The following is a 14,992-nucleotide window of genomic DNA, read 5'->3' as shown; positions in this document are numbered from 1 at the left end:
ACTGTTCTTTACAACAATATTGAATTGAATAAAATTAATCTTGTGGGGTTTTCCAAAGCTATAATCAGTGATACATTTTTTTCATATAGAAAAATCGTATTTCATAACTGGTTTATTAATGCCAGCAATCTGTATTTATCACTTCTGGCTATCTTGCTATATATATATATATTAAAAAAAAACAAACAAAAAAAACAAACAAACAAAACAAAAACACAACAAAAACAAAACAAAAAAGCCCCAGACTGCATCTTTTGAAATCAGTTCAAGTTTTGCTAACACCTTCAAAAGTAGAATAATAAAGGCCTCAGTGATCCAGTTTCTGTTCTTAGTGGCGTTGATGTAAATCAAAAGTAACTCAAAGTAAATTCACTGTAGTCAGAATACACTATGTCTATACATGCTTAAACATCTTTAACGCTTAAGACTCTCCTCCAGATACCTTGCTGAGTTATGATTTTGAAGTCTGTGCAAGTTTTGACAATTTTTACAACTAATGGGTCTAAGTAGGCTGTGACACTTGAAAAAAAATAATCTGATGTTAAGTACCAGCCTCTGGTTTATTCTGGTTTTTTTTTATGAAGCATTTACAGACTATCCAGATATTGTACTTGCCTGAAACTTGTCACTCATAGGCATCTGTGTTTTCCTTGGGGTAGAGAAAAAGCTAAGCCACTTGAAGAAACTCTTTTGCTTTACTGTTAGTAACCTCCTTCTCCTCATCTCTGCAAATTGAAAGGAGTGCAGATGGAGTAGCAGATGCAGTCACTATACGAAAAAGAGAAGGCGCTTCAACACTAGTCAGCGTCAGGACTCTGAAGCGTTGAGAGAGGCCTCCATTCAAAATGTTTGAAGTCTTTAAATCAGCACTGCAGAGGAACAGAATAGTGTCTGTATTCTAGCACATTATCAGTTCATCACATGATAGTGTTCACATTCAAGACAAGTTTCATATGAAAATATTTTAGAGTATTTCTTCTTTACTCCTCTTTTTGTAGGAAAGCTGTGTCACAAACTTTAAAATACCATTGTTATCCATTTAGTTTCCATTTTATTGCCTTTGGTTTATTCTTAGACTTTCTAAATCCCACTATTTTTCTCTCATGTTCTGACATCATTCAGTAAAAGAGAACACTTGCACATTATGCAGTGCCTTCACTATCTGCAAAAGGTACCCAAAGTCATACACTTCTGAGACTCAGGCTCAACAACCATTATGAAAGATTTCTTTACATTATTTTTTTAATAGTGATACTGTTGGGATGTTGCCTTCCAAGGCAAGTTAAGAAATTATCAACTTGTAAAAAGAACAACCATGGGAATGGGAGGAAGACAGGCCTTGCTGTCATTAGTGATGAAAAGACATTGCCTTACTTAAAAAGTAATATTGAATTTCCCTGAAGCACAACTCAATAGTATGTATATCTGGTTCTAAATGCTTTTTGCAAGCTTCTTCCAACTGTTTTTTACTATCAAATATGTTTTTTTTCTTTTTTTCACTATATTTGTTTCAGCTTTTACACATTATCCCTTTTCTTCTTATTCTCACCTGAGGTTTTTTTCCCATTTTTTCCAGAGTTATGGCATGCTAATGCCATGTCCACCAGAAAATTCTAGGAGAAAAGCTGCTCTTACAAAGACCTTCATATTTTACTCTGAATTTTTACAACTTGTCAAGCATTTTAGTTCATTTTCTGCTGATAGTGTACAAATGTCTGCCAAAAACATTCTTTGTGTGTTGGGTAATGATAAATTTGGATTCCAGTCCTTCAAACTCAAACTCATGCTAAAAATAAGCAGAGTGAACATCTGTGACAAGCAGGTAATTTTTAATAATATCAGACAGTTCCTTTCTGTGGAGAATTACTACTCTCTCATCTCTAATCAACCTTCTCTGCTGTAACAGCAGCTGTCAATTAGGGATGTTGTCTCTTGGCAGAGTGCTCAACCCACACTTAATTTATTTTAAATGTGTTGTGTTTCTCCATGGAAGGTGCGGGGTGTTTTTCAGTATTTTATGCCATCAGAGGCTCATGTCATGTCATACAAAGTGGTGATACACTCTCAGATCACAGTGGAGTTACTTACAGATTCAAGCAGTTTCTCAGGGGAAAATTCCCCTCATCTAAGCTCCTGACAATGTTAAAGAAAGAGGAATAGTTAATTTTCCTTTTTTTCTCATATAGCAAACCCAACATTTCACTCTGTAGAAAGACCCTTACTGACTTCCATGAGAACTTTTTGTCTGATATTACCAAGCACATTGATCTAAAAGTTAGCTGCCAAGTCTAAGCTAGTTGTGTTACCTCCCCGGTAAATAGAAAAGAAAGGGATAATCCTATGGAGAATAATTCTAATTTAGACTACAGGGTATGAATCTATTAATGTAAATACACCTTATTTTGTTGCTGTTGAATTTTAGTTGTATATTTTAGAGAACATAAGAGCAAGCTTATAATATTTAGACTACATTTTATTGAACCTCTTCCCTCTGTCTGCAGCCCTCTTTCCCTACATGCAAAAACAACATATATACAAAATCACCATACATTACAAGAATCCATTGAAACTTCAGAGAGTTGAGTCAAATTTAAATAAATATTGCTGGAGGAAATAATATTAAGCAATTTTAAGTCCTATCTTCTGTTGATCAGATATTAAAATTGTTGCAAAGAAAAAAAGCCACCCCCTTCCTCCCTATGATTCTTCATTTGATAATTCTTTCAGTTTTATTGCTAAAAAGAAAATTAACACTAAGGCATATCTGATAACCAGACTGGTAGAGACTGACAAAGATTTTCTTTTTTTTTTTTTTAAGTTCCTAACGTCCTTTATTGATGTGAGAAACTGAATGGTTAAATAACAACTCTTGCTACCTTCGAAACAGGCCATTAAAATTGGCCTGTAAATCAGACAGTATGTTCCTAATCTTCACAAAGTATGAAGCTTGAAAAGACCATCAACCAATACACAAAGAGTCTGTACAGTTCTCATGCTATTTTGATTCTAGACTTTTGTTTGGCTTGAGAACCACATTCATGGCTGCAAGAATGTCTGGATAATTAAGACACTTGGAAAAAAATCTCATCTCCTGGGAGTTTAAATAGTATTTAGCTTGTCTTATTTTGTTGACGAGCAAGACTTTTTCTAAAAAAAAAAACCACCACAAAACCCCTCATAAGAACAGTATAAACCTGAGATATTTAAACACCTCCAAAATTAACTTATGATTTGAACTTCAATTTAGAAAACCATAAGTTGGGGGTTTTTTCATTAAGTTAGATCTGATTAATTCAGTTGCTAATTGATGGGTTACTATATTTGTCTCAATCTGAGGAATCAGCAGCCTGACAAACCATATAATAAAATAATTATTTGTAAGCATGTGCAAACATGTGTACATACATAAAATGTAGTTGAATTCCCCCTTCACTAAAAAATACCCCTAAACTGTAGAAATATTACAGAATTTATGTTAAAGCTTTATTGTACTTGTTTTGCAATATTCTCATTCCAGTCTGTATCAGGCAATATAACGTGTGTGGAGTTCAGTGACTGGGCAATATCTGTGCTTTGTACTCTAAAGAGACATAAAGAGAAAGAAAAACAGTGAGAAATAACTGAATGTGAAGAAATAAAATACAGAGGAAACATAGAAGAGAAAAACAACGGGAGAGAGAAAGGTGAAAAAAAGTGTATGGAAATTTTGCCTTTTAACAAAATGATGGATAACTGCTGAAGCAGTTTCTCTTCAAGCTGTATCATTTCCTGGAAATGCCACAAGGAATAGGCATGGTTATCAAGATGATAGATCTTTTCTTCCCCTAGGCTTGAAGCAAGAACATTTTGTTTCACAAGACCCTCTGAACTTTTGGAATTTCACTGCGCCTGTTGATGCTTTCCTCTTCTGTTTAGCAAAGACATTTTATCAAGCGCTCTTGCTCCTGGAAAATATTTTCCTCTATTGGTCCTTTAATTGTACCACAGTAGTGAGCTTCTTGCTTGATACTTCCAAGAACAATAAACATTGCATACTGGGTAATTCTGAAAAATTCAATACTTCATTTTAAGAACTCCTTTAAGATTGGTTCCCTGGGAAATCGTTGACTTCATGCTGTAACACATCTTCATGATGACTTATTATTGTTATTTTACTGTTTCACTCCATGCTTCAGCTTTTTCCAACTACCCACTTCTTTTGTCTTGAACATGGGGCTTGCCTACATTGTTGTTTGGCTTACCTGGACTCTTCCTCAATGGATAATCATTGAAGTGCCTCCAATAAATTATGATTAATAGATAGATAGAAAGATAGATAGATAGATAGATAGATAGATAGATAGATAGATGATAGATTAGCAACAGCAAAATCATATGAAATAATACACATTTATCTTGAAATCTTTTTAATGTTGTTTTGTATCAAATCAACCTTTTTCACTAATTCTGCCAAATACATTTAACCGCCTTTTGCCACGCTATAATTTTAATATTACTATTACTATAGTATTAATTAAAGCTGCCCAATTCAAGATTTTCTCTCACCAAATAATTCTTGTTTAATATAATATTGAAAGTATTTCTCTGGTACACAAGAGGCAATCAGACAAGATCTTTTTTTTGTTTTCTGTACCCAAAATCAGGTCAGGTTCCTACACCAAGCTTCTCTCAAGAGGACACAGACCTCCACTGACTATAGACAGCATCTGAGATCACCTTCTTGGTCCTAAAGTATCCTGTTTCTTCTGTCTCTTCGTCCTGTCCTTTTTTTCCTTGTGTTTGCTGCATGACTCTGTGTTCAGGAGCCTGCAGTGGTGGCATGGTCTTGTTGAAATCAGAGGAAAATCATGCAGTACATATGTATGTGCACACAGACACACAAATATACATGATACATATATAGTGTTTGACCCGCATCAATTTATCTGAATCTAGGATTCAAAAAAAACCTGATCTATTGACTTTTTACACCAACGCATGACCGGAAAAAACATCTGCAATATCAAAAATACCTCTAAGATAGAAATAATTATTTCCTGCTCAGCTCTAGACTTTCTTCTTTTCCCTTTCTTTCCTTGAGCGTACCTCTATGTGCACTGGTCTCACAAAAATCATAGTGGCCTGTAGCTACCGTTTATTTGAGCTTCTCTTTGAACTCTTGTAGGGATGTTATCAAATAGCAATATAGTTCATGAACTAGTGACATTTCTAGCAGATTTCTCCTATAAGAGCATTTGAGATTAAATCGACCATGTAAAAAATTGGGAAATTTGTTGTGCTGGACTCATGTAACTGAAATTTCCAAGTCATCACCCAATTCACTTCAACAGTCCAACAAAGTTCTCAGAGAGGATAGAGCAGAAAACACATTACCAACAGAAAGAGTTGTTTGGGTTTTTTTCTTTTTAACATATCTACATTCTTCATTTGTTTAAATGCTGCACATATTCAGAAAAAAATAGTTTTTTGGGGAGGAAAACAAATTGCAAATATATTTTTGGAAGTAAATCAAAGTTTTGATATAGTGGTAGAAATAAGAAAAACCCATAGTAACTCAGCTTCATGCCAACAGGTTTTTGTTTTGTTTTGTTTTGTTTTTTGCTGAAATATACTAGCTGTAAAGGCTGTGGCCACACAACATTTGCAGGCTTAAAGGTAAACATTCATTTGGCTGCAGACAGATTCCTTAATCCAGACCTACTTGGGAGGAATGGTGCCCCCAGGCTTTAAAACAGAAGCATTCAGTATGATAACTATAGCACCTCCAAGTTCAGCAGTTTATCTCTGTCCTCATAATCCCTTCTTTTTCCTCTGTAGCTATTACAATCTGTCAGGATTTGTCTGCTAAAAATTGCCAAATACTTGTATAAACTCAGCATGTATCAAAGCAACCGAGTGAAGTTCTTGTCAAGAGGATGCAGCACAGATGCACCAGCACCATTCATTCCACCTAATGATGAAGGACTGGGCAATGGACAGACCCAATGGCTTAAAATATACAGGACCATCCCCATTTTTCCAATCCAAATACTTATCAATGCTTTTCCTCACATAATTTCTAGTTTTCTCTAAAGAAAAAGGAAAATGTTGTTTTATGGATGCTTGATTGCAGCAAAGTGATTTTCTAAAAATTTCTAACACTGATGAAAATGATTGATCTCAATTTCTTCCCCCAATTCCAAATTCAATAAATAAACAAGAAAACATTGAAGAAAAAAAAAAAAAAAAAAAGTTACCAGGGTAAGATGTTTGTGCCACTTTATTTCTCACTTCAGTTACCAGACAACTTCTTACTTCAGGTACTAGGATTAGAAGTTGCACAGTTTGGGACCAAAATCTAGGCTGCTAACCCAAAGGGGAGACATCTATCTCCATAAACTGGTCTAATCAGGAAAACTGCTCTGTATGAGGTAGTCTGACATGGATATACTAAAGTAAAGGGTAGTAGTTCATGTTCATCCATCATATAAAAGTCAACCTTCATGGGACAAGCACAATGATTGAAAAAGGATCTTTTATTATGCCTTACAAAGACTTAATTTAGACTTTATAACTATTACTTCTCACCGTCTCTGTGTGAACTTGTCAACTCTTTCATGGCAGGTAAATCACTGAGAATAATAGATATGTAGTTGCCCACAGGCAGCCTGCATTTTGTGATTTATATTCAGTGAAATACCCTGTATATAATCAGATTAAAATAACTTCCCTTTTTACAAAAAAAAAAAAAAAAAAAAATCACCTTTTAAAATCACATATACTATCTTTTTTTTCCTTGAGATGTGAATAAAAAAGTTTCATGATACACCTAAAAGAAGGCCTGGGAAAGCAGATGCCATCTCTTCTTCCACCGGAAAAATTAGAAAGGTAAGGTTTAATGATCCTATGAAATAACTATACAGACTAGAAGTATTGCTTGAAGTCCTGCAAGTAGGAGTGTATTATTAGCAGTGGTCTTTGAATACACAGCTCACTCCAGCCAAAATATTATTATTCAGACTGATTGGATATAAACTCTGCCAGACTGAAGACACTGAAAGGGTGATGAAACAACATCAAGGTTGCAACAGTAGTATGACATAATTCCACTTATCATTTCTTTGTCATAAGGTAACATATTCTTTTCCTACACAAATACATAGGCTAAGTAAGATTATTAGGTGAAAATTTAAAATTTAGGTGGGAGAGACCAGGTAAGACTTCATTATCACATTTCTTAACTAAAGAATTCTTGGTCTGGGTAATTTTTACATAAGGGTCCAAGAAGAGACATCACAAAGTTCACCGGGAGAATCAACATTGGAAATGAAAAATTTGACCTAAAATACAAAGCTATTTTATGCTTCGTCTGATTAAAAATGTATTTCACAATTACAATACAGTGTAACTCTGCACACATAGATAGTATTGAGCAAAGAATATCAAATCACTTGGTGTGACTGTTTAGTATTTTAGTACTTGATCTGAAATTACATGGTTCTATTGAATTATTCATATTTGCCTTGTAGGATTTTTTAATTTGTGAGTGCTTTGAAAGAAGAAAATATGACCATTACTGCACTAAGTTTTAAAAGGTAAAAGTATAAAGTTTGTATTTCAGCCAGTGACTGTATCTAAATTTATTCATCCTTCACAAAATATACACATTCTTTAAAGATGTTTTTTTAAAACAAGAAGCTCAGCTAAATTCTTAAATGAATTGAAATTGTTGAAGTGAATACTTTGTTATGTCTTGGTGTAAAGAATAATAAGGAATGTCATAACTGTTGCAGATGTTTCTTACATTGCCTATTGAGAGTGAAATCCTGGCTTTTGGATATGATCGGTAAAAACCTAATGATTTCAAATGGATCTCAGAGTATGCTTTTTTACAGTCCTGGCCACAAGCATATTTCTATTGTTTCAATAGAAGAACGGAAAACTTTAAAATGAGCTATGTGTAACTAAAATTGTGATTAGTGATAAATGTTGTCACAGTGAGTGGCTATTGACTAGGGAATAACTTGTACTTACATTTTCTCGGCTGTGAAATATCACTCATATATCCCGCTGGGACAAAAGAAGAAACACTGATCCAGCATAGAAATCTTCTAACTACTTGCTTGTACTCATTTATTTTCAGCAACCACAAAATATCATTTAATCAAAAAGGTTTTGTTTTACCGTTTTTAAGTATCGCTACTCTGTGACCACAACTCAGTACCATGTCAAGTGTAAGTCTTTTTATTTCCACGGAATAACAGTTTTGGATTGATTTCAGAAGTTACAGCTCTTACACACAAGTTGGAGTTTGGTTGTTTTGGGGGTTTTTGTTTGGTTTGTTTGTGTTTTGGTTTTTTTGTTTTTTGTTTTTTTTTTTTAACACTGCCAAGAACATAAGGAAAACAGATTTAAAAAAAAAAAAAAAGAAAATTTTGAGTACTTCTGAAGGCTTGCTTTACAAAGTTCCTTGAGTTTATGAGGAGTGATACCACTGTAACATAGCAGATCTAATATCACAAATGTTATATTTTCTGTTATGTTTGACTGTGGTACAAGAGAATTTAAGAGACAGATGTTCAAAAAGTGTCTGCCTCCTATATCTGTGAGCCACAGGTTTTAAAAGACATTTTGATGAATTAATTGTTTACTTATGAAGTAGATAATGGGCACAAATAGCTTTTCAATATCAAAATCCAGTTACAGGTTGACTTCAGGGAAATCTTTCTCTACAGGAGGTGCACAGTATATTATATATGTATACTATTAATTTCTTATTTGTTAAGTGTGGTCTGGCTGGAGACTACGAAGTTTAAAAGAGAGAAAGAAACTGTCCCTTGACCCTCCTTTCTAGCATCCATGAAAATGTAAATCATCAAACACAACTCCTATCTTAGTCCAAGTGAAGGACTAAACTCAATATTTTAGACTATTGAGCTTGACAATATTATTAGTCATATTCAACTGGGATATTTTTATCTGGATGAAATTTACTATGTATGAGGCTTATACACAATTTGAATGTGACCTAAGCCTTTTTCTAAAACTTGCGCTTTATGCAGAACTGATCTTCATCCATTTGTACGTTGTTGCAAACCATTATTAATGTTGGCTGAATTAACATTTTATGGACGTATTCATATCCACAGGTTTCTTATGCAAATTACTAACAATGTGAACATCCACTGAATAATCAAAATTCAAGCTGTATGAACAGCTTCTTAAGTCACCTTGCCATGTTCTGTTCCCTGACCAATTCGTCAAGTCTTCACAATGAAAAATTGATGCACATGAAGAAAAAAGATTACCCCTTCAGGGAATAAACTAGAACACTTAGAAGGGAGTTATGTAATACAAGTGAGTATAAATATATATATATATATATATATATATTTACATTTAGGGCACTTAAAATCTTTTCAGTTCCTCTGTACAATGTAGTTGCCTGTACATTTAGGCCTTAGGGATAAATTCTGAAGTCTATTAACTGGGTTTACAGACAAGCTTGAAATTTTAGGTTTTTTGTTTCTTCTATTCAATTTCTGTTGGCAAACTGTAGTTATTTAGAACTGGAGTTATAGGGGGAACAGGTGGTGCTTCAGAAATTCCAGCAGGAATTTACCTCTCCATCTCTATTTGGCACATGAATACATATACTCTGCAAGGGAAAAAAAAAGCAAAGCTGTCTCAAAAAACATTTGTGTTTATGTATGTACATCAAACTTCATAGAGAAATAAGGAGAATGCACATATGAAAACAACTGCATTAGCATTTTCACATCGTATTTTTAGACTAAATCCACAATTAAATAATTTATAGTCACATCAATCAAAAACTTCTTTTAACAGAGGAACCTTATCCTATACGCTGAAGGGGAAATTCAGATTCACAATCTCTCAACTAAAACCACTCTTACTTAAATGTGCAAGTCGGGGGACCTTTACGTCAAGCACATCTACTGAATGAATTGTAAAGGGAGAAATAAGGAAGGATGCATTTATGCAATACTCTACAGATTAGCATTTAAACATACCCTTGACCCAGGGCAGGCCTATGGCAGGTCTGTCATTGTGAAAGCAACACTTTTATACTCCTTTCAAGCATATTTTAATTCACAATGTCCTCATCCATTCGAGGATTATAAATACTAGTGGGAAGTTCCTAGTATGTGTGGTTTTAAATGTTAATATTGGCATTGGTATATGATTCAGTTGCGATGTTGTAAAATGAGGTGCAGTTATACAAAAATGCCATATTACCTGAGAAGGTACTTCTGTGTGTGCAAGAAAGGCACTAACTCAGCACACAAACATAATAATTCCCTTTCTTTCCTACTCTGCATTTCAACAGCATCTGCTGGAGAGAGGTTGTTTTCCACTATCATATCTTTCTTGAAAGTCCTATCATTACGTACTTTCAGACATTTAAGAAAAACCACAACACCAGTTACAATTCAGTCAGTGGAGTTTCATGAACATAAAAAATGCCAAATCAAACTCATAATGAGACTGCTCAATTCAAGTGCCCTTATCTTTGTTTCATCTCTGATTTTTACAACCAGGAAACAGTGAAGACTGGCCTTTCAAATGCCCTTTCTGTACGCAGCCTATGAAATGGCACTGCCCAGATTTAGTGAAGTACAGTCTGCTAAATTGCTGTAAATGACCGAAATTTTGCTTCAGTGTTGTAGGTTTTTTAGTTTGTTTTTTTTTTACAGAGGAGGTTAATTTTGATTCGCCCTATTGTTCTATCAGCTCACAAAGATATGAAATCCTGAGGATAAATTCTTTCACACTGTCTTGTTTCTTTCATTCTTAAACTGTAAGAAGTGTCCTTAGAGAGGGAGATAATTTTGTCCAGCACAGAAGCATTCCACCCACTCATAAATGCAAAACACTGTCCAAAATTAAAATCTTCATTCAAACTCAAACTGCAGATGAAGCTGAATTTTAGTCTTGAACATGTTCTGTCCTTTTTATCTACAGTGGTTACCAGGCTTGCTGCACTACTTAGGTTAGGAGCAGAAGAGCATATTTCACCCATGAAGAACAATTCATACTACAGGAAGCCCGAGAGGTACATTGGCTCATTGGAGATAAATCGACAAGGAGGAAGATGCAAAAGGGATAGGATGACAACCAGGGATGCCACCCAAGTAAGTTGTTTTTGTGCTGTAAAAAGTAATAAGATTAGACATAAAAATCCTATTTTATGGTAAGAACATGGGTCTCGTTATTATAATCTACTGCTTGACTTTACTGTGTTACTCTCAACATTTTCCTCTCCTGGTCATTTAACCACTGTTATTCCCCGTCCAAATATTTTTGCTGTCTGACTCTAACTTTTCACAATGCCGTAAAGCTCCTGGGACCTGTCCATGGTTTAGTATAACGTCGTGCTTTGTGTAACTTCAAATTCGTATTTTCACCATCTTTTATCTTCTACTTTCTTCTCTAGAGCTGATTGGATACAGTGGTGAATAATATATTTGACTATCTAGAAGACATTGCCATAAGACTGAACTGAACATAGCTGATCAAATATAGATGGAAAGTTATTGGCCAAATGCAAACGGAGATGAAAAATTGTTTTAAGTGTTCAAACAGACTAACGTATCAGTTGCTTGATTACTTCAGGTCTCTGCTCAGCTACTTATTTCAATCTCCTAGGGTTTTTTTTGTATTCATGAACATAATCCATGATAGTCTTGATGTGTGGAATGGCTGTCAGCAGTGTATTTTCTACCTTTCTGCTTAAAGCTTACTACTTCTGCAAAAATCATTTACCAGCAGCTCTGCAGGATAACCTCTGCAAGGTAAATTTGTTTACAGTGAACTTCACGTCTAAACTGCCGTCTGTTCAAAAGCAGAGTAATTTACAGCTAGATTAGGTATCTTAAAGTTACTGTGCAGTCAGTGAGATGTTGTCACATCCCTGTTTTTCTCAGTGGGAAACAAAATCCTGTAAGGCCTGTCCCTTTTATTTTTTGCTGACCCTTATAAACCCAACATTTTCCATGTCTTTAGCTCTTTTGTTTTACTCTTGCACAACATTCCAATTTCTCAGAGCATTTCTCCGCAGATCTGTCATGGTTTAGGCTCAGCCAGCAACTAAACACCACGCGGCCACTTGTTCATTCTTGCCGTCCCAGTGGGATGTGGAGAAGAATTTAAAAAAAAAGTAAAACTTGTGGGTTGAGATAGGAACAGTTTAATAACTAAAGTAAATTAATCTATAATAATAACAATAGTAATAATATATAATAATACATATTTGTAATGAGAAGGAATATAATAGAGGAAGAAATGAAACCAAAGGAAAAAAAAACAACAAAAAACCCCCAAGTGATGCACAAGGCAATTGCTCACCACCCACTGACCAATACCCGGACAGTCCCCAAGCAACGATCCACTCTTCCAGCTAACTCTCCCCAACTTATATACTGAGCATTATTTTCTATGGAACAGAATATCCCTTCGCCTAGTTCGGCTCATCTGTCTTGGCCGTGCTCCCTCCCAGCTTCTTGTTCACCTGCTTGCTGACAGAGCATGGGAAACTGAAAAATCCTTAATTTAGGATAAGTACTATTCAGCAACAACTAAAAAATTAGTGTGTTATCAGCATTATTCCCTACACTAAACCTAAAAGACACTGCACCAACTACTAAAAGAAAATTAACTCTATCTCAGTCAAAACCAGGACAGGATCATAATGCACAGTTTATGCTGATGAATTTATAACTGACGATATCCAGAATATCCAATAAGAGGATGCAGAGACATAGCTGACAGTCAGGGAGAAGCAGTTAGGGGCGATGCCCAGCATATGTAAATCAGGATAACTTGGCTGTTATCAACAGTCACTCTGGTTTACACCAGCTGAGGCAATGGTTCGTTCTCTTTTAGCTCTATTAGCCTTTGAGCCAATTCACTGGGATCCTCGACCTTCTGTCTTAGTTTCATGGGTATCTTCATGTGTTTACACTGTTCATACCATCTGCTTTTTATGGAATGACTCATTAATGAAATCCTTCTACATGCAAGAGCAGGAAGCCTTTTCTCAGAAGCAGGAGCACCGTATTTCCTCTGTGTCAAACTATCTCTTGTAGAACTCTCTGCTATTGTGATGGGCCATGTTAATTTACTAAAACTACTGGCTACCCCCCGACCCCCACAATCTGCTGTGTACTGGCACACGAGCTAACTTATTACTCTGGTGCTTACAGTACTCCAGAGTTATGATTTCAATTACAAGTGAGAAGGTGAATAGTTATCCTAGCCTACTCCACAAAGTTCATGTGAAAATTGTGGCCTCTTTGCTGAATATGAACACTTCAGTAATTTTATGCAGACGTATTGCCCAGTGGTATCTTTAAAAAAAAATCCAAACAAACTCAAGTCTTTCATTTCTATATTTTAACTGTAAAAGTGAAACTTAAAAAAAAAAAAAAGAATGAGTTTGCTATGATAAAAATGAAAAAGAGAATTACATACAAACCAAGAATATATTAGGTGCGATTTTGTCAGCAGCAAAAAAAATACCCTTCACCAAGGAAATTTGTACTGAATTTGCTGGAAAAGTCTCTACTTCCATGAGCATGTTTGAAGTCCTTTTGTAAGGACGAAAATCAGTTACTTAACAAATTAAGATACAGAAACAAAATTCTAATGTACTGAAAAACATGCTTGTCTCTTTGTCAAAATTAAACGTGTTAAGAAAAGGGAAGCTGTATTTAATATTATATGATATGCCTACAATAACAAGTATTAAAAAAAATCAATACAGTACTAAATTTAATACTTTTTCAGAAACTGTGGTTCTCACATAATATGCATTTAGACTGGGCAGGAAGAGTAATGGCTTCCTCATACAATAACGACTATTGTTAAATTGTGGTAAAACAGGCAGAGCAACTACGTTCTATCCTGGTAAAGTCAGTTTCTTAACTCCAGTAAAAATTATGTGTAATCACTGTTATGTCATGGTGATGCTCTGTGGTTAGAGAAGCTGTAACTTAATTAAACTGATTTACTGTTTTTTGAGATAGCAGTAAATTGCATAAAATAAAATTGACTAAATTTTATTTCTAATTGCTTGGTCATACATTTCTGAGATTATATCATCCTGTGTGTTTGTATACTCCCTATGAGAATGTGGCTTCAGTCATGACTGTGGCTTCTGGACAGTCTTTCACAACGAATATGATAATAGTACTTAGCCATATCAGAAAACTGCATTATCAAGGGATTTCAGTAAGATATCTTCTCTTGATTTAAAATGGTCTATAAAGCTTAAACCTATACTAAAATATTGTGCAAAGTTATGGAAAAAAAGTACCTGCTAAGGCTATTTACATATGGACATATCATAGTTCTCTGTTGCTTTTTATCATTACAATTTTAAAGGGAAAATACTTGATAACCACCAAGGTTTTAATAATCAGGAAGTCTTGACCATTTCTTTAGAAATGGCGAGCAGTTTCCTTAATAGAAGGCAAATCAGAAATCTATGCTGCCAGTAGCAATTTGAAAATACGCCTCCAAATCTTTCAGATAAACCCACAAATGACATCCCCTTTGCTTTATGTGCCAATTGACATTATAAGCCAAATATTGCTCTGTCCATAGAATGTGGATCAATGTGATAAGGCAGGAATTATCTGTGGTAAGATCAAATTTTTACTGAGGAAAATGCAAGAGAGAGTAAATGAGAAGTATGTAGTGCTGAACAACAAAGCACAGAGACAAGGGATGGTAAAAGAATTTTAGAACAAGAAAAGCAAATTGCATGCCAGGCAAAATAGTAGGTGCACACTCCAAAGTTTGAGAATGTTTAAATTACATTTGTTTGTGAATTTCTTTCCTCCTGAGAGGTATATACACATATAGTTAGTTATTCGGTTGAAAAATGTTGTTAAAACTAAAATATTTAAACTTGAGATAAGTGGGCAGTGTCTCTGTCTCTTATAATTTTTTTGATGGAATTATCAACTTCGAAAGAAAAACATCATTT

The sequence above is a fragment of the Athene noctua genome, chromosome 4, assembly GCF_965140245.1.
Source record: "Athene noctua chromosome 4, bAthNoc1.hap1.1, whole genome shotgun sequence".
NCBI lineage: Eukaryota > Metazoa > Chordata > Aves > Strigiformes > Strigidae > Athene > Athene noctua.
Note: the sequence above shows the minus strand (reverse complement) of the source record.